This window comes from Stegostoma tigrinum, unplaced genomic scaffold (assembly GCF_030684315.1).
Source record: "Stegostoma tigrinum isolate sSteTig4 unplaced genomic scaffold, sSteTig4.hap1 scaffold_135, whole genome shotgun sequence".
NCBI classification, from domain to species: Eukaryota; Metazoa; Chordata; class Chondrichthyes; order Orectolobiformes; family Stegostomatidae; genus Stegostoma; species Stegostoma tigrinum.
In genome coordinates, this window is record NW_026728082.1 from 314,140 (window position 1) to 321,252 (window position 7,113).

Below are 7,113 nucleotides of genomic sequence, written 5' to 3' on the forward strand. Positions count from 1 at the left end.
CCTCACAAACCTTATTGAGTTCTTTGAGAAGGTGACCAAACAGATAGATGAGAGTAAACCGGTTGATGTGGTGGATATGGATTTCAGCAAGGCGTTCGATAAGGTTCCCCATAACAGACTATTGTACAAAATGCAGAGGAATGGAATTGTGGGAGATATAGCAGTTTGGATCGGAAATTGGCCTGCTGAAAGAAGACAGAGGGTGGTAGTTGATGGGAAACGTTCATCCTGGAGACCAGTTTCTGGTGGTACTGCAAGGGTCGGTGTTGGGTCCACTGCTGTTTGTCATTTTTATAAATGACCTGGATGAGGGCAGTGAAGGATGAGTTAGTAAATTTGCAGACAACACTAAGATAGGTGGAGTTGTGGACAGTAACAAAGGATTGGTTGCAGAGAGACACAGATAAGCTGCAGAGCTGGGCTGAGAGGTGGCAAATGGAGTTTAATGCAGACAAGCGTGAGGTGATGCACTTCAGCAGGAGTAACCAGAAGGAAAAGTACAGGGCTAATGGTAAGATTCTTAGTAGTATAGATGAGCGGAGAGATCTCGGTGTCCATGAACACAGATCCTTGAAAGTTGCCACCCAGGTTGACAGGGCTGTTAAGAAGGCATACAGTGTTTTAGCTTTGATTAATAGAGGGATCGAGTTCCGGAACCAAGAGGTTATGGTGAAGCTGTACAAAACTCTGAAGCGGCCGCATTGGAGTATTGTATACAGTTCTGGTCACCGCATTATAAGAAGGATGTGGAAGCTTTGGAAAGGGTGCAGAGGAGATTTACTTGGATGTTGCCTGGTATGGAGGGAAGGTCTTACGAGGAATGGCTGAGGGACTTGAGGCTGTCTTCATTAGAGAGAAGAAGGTTGAGGGGTGACTTAATTGAAACATATAAAATAATCAGAGGGTGAGATAGGGTGGATAGGGAGAGCCTTTTTCCTAGGATGGTGATGGCGAGCACGAGGGGGCAGAGCTTTAAATTGAGGGGTGAAAGATACAGGACAGATGTCAGAGGTAGTTTGTTTACTCAGAGAGTAGTAAGGGAATGGAACGCTTTGCCTGCAACGGTAGTCGATTCGCCAACTTCAGGTACATTTAAGTGGTCATTGGACAAGCATATGGATGTACATGGAATAGTGCAGGTTAGATGGGCTTGAGATCGGCATGACAGGTCAGCACAAGATCGAGGGCCGAAGGGCCTGTACTGTGCTGTAATGTTCTATGTTCTATCTTCTATGGCTAGCTCTCCCTGTGCTCCGTGTGATTTAACTTCCCTACTGGACTACTGTGAGGAACCTTCTTGAACGCCTTACTGAAACCCATATACGTCCATGTTTCTGCCTTAATCAATGCTCTTCATTACTACTTTAAAAAACTCATTCAAATTACATGAGTTATGATTTCCTGTGCACATGTGTCCTCGGATCCCATGGACTGTTTCCTGTTCTAACAGTCTTCAAATGGGGAATCTTGTCAAAAGCTCTGCTGAAGCCCAAGTAGACTGTGTCAAATGCATTGCCCTCATCCACACACCTAGTTAGCTCTTCAGTCATAGATTCATAGAGTCATACAGCACAGAATCAGGACCCTCACTCCTAATCATCTGTACTGATCAGGTGTCCCAAACTTAACCGGTCCCATTTGCCTGTGTTTGGTATCCGTCTAAACCTTTCCTCATTGTGTACCTGTCCAAATGTCTTTTAAATACAGAAATTTTATCTGCCTCTACCACGTCTGTTGGCAGCTCATTGCATTCACGCACCACCCTCTGTGTGGGAAAAGTTGCCGGTCGGGTCACTTTTAAATCTTTCCCCTTTCACATTTGAACCTACTCCCTTCTAGCTTTGGACTCCCCTACCTTGGTTATTCCCCTTATCAATGCCCATCATGATTTTTTACACCTCTGGAAGTCACCCCTTCATCTCCGGTACTCCATGGAAAAAGTCCGAGCCTATCCACCACTCCTCGTAAACCCTCCAGTCCCGGCAATGACCTTTTGTAATTATTTTTGCACTCTGTATAGTTTAACAGCATTCTTCCTACGGCAGGGTAACCAGAATTCACTGAAGTATTATGACATAGAACATAGAACATTACAGCGCAGTACAGGCCCTTCGGCCCTCGATGTTGCGCCAACCTGTGAATCCAACCTGAAGCCCATCTAACCGACACTATTCCATTACCATCCATATATTTAGCAATGTTCATTTAAATGCCCTTAAACTTGGCAATCTACTCCTGTTGCAGGCAGGGCATTCCGCACCCATACTACTCTCTGAATAAAGAACCTCCCTCTGACATGTGTCCCATATCTATCTCCCCTCAATTTAAACCTATCTCCACTCGTGCTCACCATCACCATCGAGGAAAAAGACTATCGCTGTCCACCTATCTAATCCTCTGATTATCTTGTATGTCTCTATTAAGTTGCCTCTTCATCTTCTTCTGACAAAAACAGCCTCAAGTCCCGAAGCTTTTCCTCATAAGACCTTCCTTCCACACCAGACAAGATCCTAATAAACCCCCTCCAAATCCTTCCGATAATGTGACGATCAGAACTGTACGCAATAGTGCAAGCGCGGCCACACCAGTGTTTTGTACAGCTGCAACATGACCTCATGGCTCCGAAACTCAATTTCTGTACCAATAAAACCTAACACGCCGTACGCCTTCTGAACAAGCCTATCAATCTGCGTGGCAACTTTCAGGGATCTACGCACATGGACACCGAGATCTCTCTGCTCATCCACACCACCAAGATTCTGGGCAGCACGGTGGCTCAGTGGTTCGCACTGCAGCCTCGGGCAATTGTCTGTGCGAAGTTTGCACGTTCTCCCCGTGTCTGCTTGCATTTCCTCCTGGTGATCCGGTTAAGGCGGATAAGGGAGGGGAGGGGAATATGTGTCTGGTGGCGGCATCCTGCTGGTGGTGGTGGAAATGGTGCCTGAGGTTGGTATGGATGTGGGCATGTGGGTTGATAGGTAAGATCAAGTGGAGCCTTATTGCTATCTTGGGAGGGAAGAGAAAAGGTGAGGGCAGAAGTGCTGGGTTGGACACAGTTGAGGGCCCTGTCGACCACGGAGCCGGAGAATCCTCAGTTGAGGAAGAAGGTGGACATTTTGGAGGCTCCCTTGTGATGTTGGCCTCATGTGAACATGTTCAATGGAGATGGAGGAAGTGAGAGAAGAGGTTGGAGTCTTTACAGAAAGTGGGGTGTGAGGATATATAGACCAGGTAGCTGTGAGAGTCAGAGAGTTTGTAATGGATATTAGTGCGAAGCGTACCCCCAGGAATGGAAGCAGAAATGTTGAGGAAGGGAAGGGTAGAGTCAGAGGTAGAGCAGGTGAAAGTGAGGGCAGGATGGAAATTGGAGGCAAAGTTGATGAAGTTTTCCAATTTCAGACAAGAGAGAGAAGCAGCCGGATGATATCATTGATGTATCGGAGAAAGTGTTGTGGGTGGGAATGTTCCAAGTACCCCGTGAAGAGACAGGTTTAACTCGGGCCCACGCAGGTGCCCGGAGCTGCTCCTCTTACCCGAAGAAAATGAGAGGAGTTAAACAACAAGTTGTTGAGGGTGAGGATGAGGTCGACCAAGTGGAGGAGGGTGGTGGTGGGAGGGGCATGTTCAGGTCTTTGCTCCAAGAAAAAGGGGACAGCCCTAAGAACCTCCTGGTGGGGAATGGATGTGTAAAGGAATTACACGTTCATGGTAAAGAGGACGCAGCTGGAACCGGCAAACTGAAGTTTTTAAAACTGCGTAAAATATCAGAGTATTTCTGGATGTACGTGGGCAGTGCTTGGACCAGGGGACAGAAGATTGAGTCAAGGTCGGAAGAGATGAGTTCTGTGGGGCAGGAACAGGCTGAAACAATGGGTCTGCCAGGACAGTCTCATTTGTGGATTTTTAGGGGGACGTAGGAGCAACCTCTGGGGAGCTGTGGCCTTTCAGCTTGGAAACAGAGGGGGAAGATCACCAGATAGACCAAGATCAGTTACTGTAGTAGATACAATGGCCCGGTGCGGTCATGGTCCAGGAGAAGTCGGAGGAGGTATCTGAGAGCTGGCGCTCAGCCTCTGCAAGGTAGACTTCAGCTCACCAGACCACAACAGCACCACCTTATCGGCAGGCTTAATAACAAAGTCAGGGTGAGATATGAGTGCGTGGAGGGCAGTCAGTTGGGCAGGACGTAGGTTGGGTTTGGCGCAGGGAACAGAGAAATTGAGGTGATAGCACGTCGACAGTTCTCGATGAACAGATTGAGTGCACCTGCATCCCCACCTTAACAATTCTGCACTGAGGGGTGCCATTAACTGTATATTTTTCTCTAATAGTTGATTTCCCAAAGTGGAGCATCTAACATTTAATGGATTAAAATCCACTTGCCGTTTCTGCAACTGATCTGTATCCTTTTATGACGTCGACACTCATCCTGATTCTCCCAATCATTCTATTGTCTGCAAACTTGCTAACCCATACATCTATATTTTCACCTCAGTCATTTTGTATAGACCACAAACAGCAGAGGTCCCAGCACAGATCCCTGCGGAACACCAATCGTCCTGGATCTACAGCCTGAAAAGCACCATTCCACCTCTTGCCTCTGTCTTCTCTGGGCAAGCCAGTTGTGAATCCAAGCATCCAAGCCACCATTGACTCGGTGCATCTTAATTTTCTGGATGATCCTATCATGAGGCACCTTGTTGAAAGTATTGCTAAAATCCATGTCAACAATATCCACTGCTCTACCTTCATTGATCACATTCGTCACCTCCTCAAAAAATTCAGTCAAGTTAGGAAGACATGACCTGCCCTGCACAAAGCCATGCTGACTGTCCCGAATGAGGCCATGCTGTTCCAAATACAGATAAATACAATCCCTAAGAATTCTCTCCAATAGCTTCCAATGAACGATGAGAAACTCGCTAGTCGAGAGTTTCCTGGATTGACCCTATTTCCCTTCTTGAACAGAAGAAGAACATTTAGCAACTTGCTAATCCTCCAGTACCCCTCCAGTGGCTACCAAGGATACAAAGATATTGCTGAATGCCCCGACAATCTCTTCTCTCACCTCGCTCAAAAACCTTGAGGAGATACCATTGGGTCCTGAGGACTTATCCACCTTAATGCTCTTTCTTGATTTCAAAATGCTGTTATCACATGAGCATGCTCCACACAAATCCCACTATCCTCCACACCCTTCGCCTGAGTGAATAGTGATGCACGGACTTAATTTAGGATCTTGCCCACATCCTCTGCTTCCAAACACAAGTTCCCTCCTTTATCCTGAATGGTCGTACCTTCTTGCTATTTATCCCCTTGTTTTAGATGTATGCACAGAATGCCTTGGGATTTCCTTCAACCCTCCTTGCCAAGGTCATTTGATCGCCCTTTCTTTTTCTGCTTTCTTTATGTCAGCCCTGTTCAATTTTAGCTTCGTAAACCTGACATATTTTTGTTTTTCCCTTTTGACTAACTTCACAACCTCCCCAATTATCCAAGGGTCTTTTACCTTGCCATCGTTGTCCTTCCTCCTTCCTGATCCTAAACTCATAAGCAGGCCTTTAAACAATTCCCATATGGCAAATGTGACAGCTCCTCCCAATTAACACTCCCCAGCTCCTACCTAAAATTGGTATAATTTACTCTCCCCCAAGGTCCTGACTTATACTTCTTCATTGCAATCTTAAAATTTAAGGAGTTGTAATCACTATTTCCAAAATGCTTTCCCACCCTTCTCACCAGTTACCTGACCAGGACAAAGTCCAGTATGGCCCATCTTCTATCCACATGCTGTGTCAAGAAACTCTCTTGGATAGACTTAACAAATTCAGCCTCATTTAAACTCTTGTTGTAAGGGAGTCCCAGTCAATACCGGGGAGGTTAAATTCACTGACTGTGACAACTCTGACTTATTGCATTGTTTCAAAAGCTGCCTACATATTTGTTCCTCAGTGTGTCAGTGGCAACAGGGGAGCAGGCTATTAGTTTAATCTGATCAGAGTGATTGTGTCTATCTTATTTTTGAACGCTACCTCTGTTGCCTCAGTGGGCAAGCCCTCCAGAATGTCCTTTCTAGGTACAGATGTAACATTTCCCACAGGTTAGGAGTGCACCTCCTTCTTTTATCTTCCCCTCTATCTTGTCGAAAGCAATGAAACCCTGGAACATTGAGCACCCAGTCCGGTCTCTGTCTCAACCAAGCCTCTGTAATGGCCTCAACATCAGAGTCCCATGTACTGATCCAGGCTCTAAGCTCATCTGCCTTACCTGTAATACTCCTGGCAGTGAAATAAACATATTTCAGCTTGTTCGTGCCATCATGTTCATGTACCTGTCTCTGACTGCCATTCTTTTCTGATTTATTGGTCCCAGCATGTACCTGCCATCAATTCATCTACTTGCTGACCTGCTGCTCTGGTTCCCAGCTGCCTGCCAGTCTTTAAATCCTCCCAAGTAGCACTAGCAAACCTCCCTGTGAGGGTATTTGTTCCCGTTCAGTTTAGGTGCAACCCATCCCTCTTACACAGGTCACCCCTTGCCCAAGAAGCGGTCGCAATTATCCATGAACCTGAAAGCCTGCTCCCAGTACCAGCTCCTTAACCAATGCATTCATCTCACCTATCTTTCTCTGACTTAACTCACTAACATGTGGCACTCGTGGCAACCCATAAATTATTACCCTCGAGGTCCTGCCTTTCAGCCTCTTTGCTCACTCCTTGTACACAGTCCACAGGATCTCATCCCTCTTTCTACCTACGTCATTGGTACCAATGTGCACAATGGCCTCTGGCTGCTCACCCTCCCCATGAAGAATTTCTTGCAACCACTCAGAGATGTCCTTGACCTTGGTACCAGGGAAGCAACACACAGCCCTGGTATCTCAAATGTGGCTACAGAAACTATGCCCCAACGAATGAGTCTCCAACCACGATCACTCACTTGGATTTGCCTGACCCTGTCCCACAGCAGGGCGGTTTGTACCACGGACCTGGCAGCTGCTGATTATATAACCGTTCCAGTTTAGTTTTAGATCAGTGTTAACCTTGATTAAGTGGATAGCCAAGCACCTCAGTGGGCGACAGTACAGGAGAATTAAATTCTTAAGCTCACGGA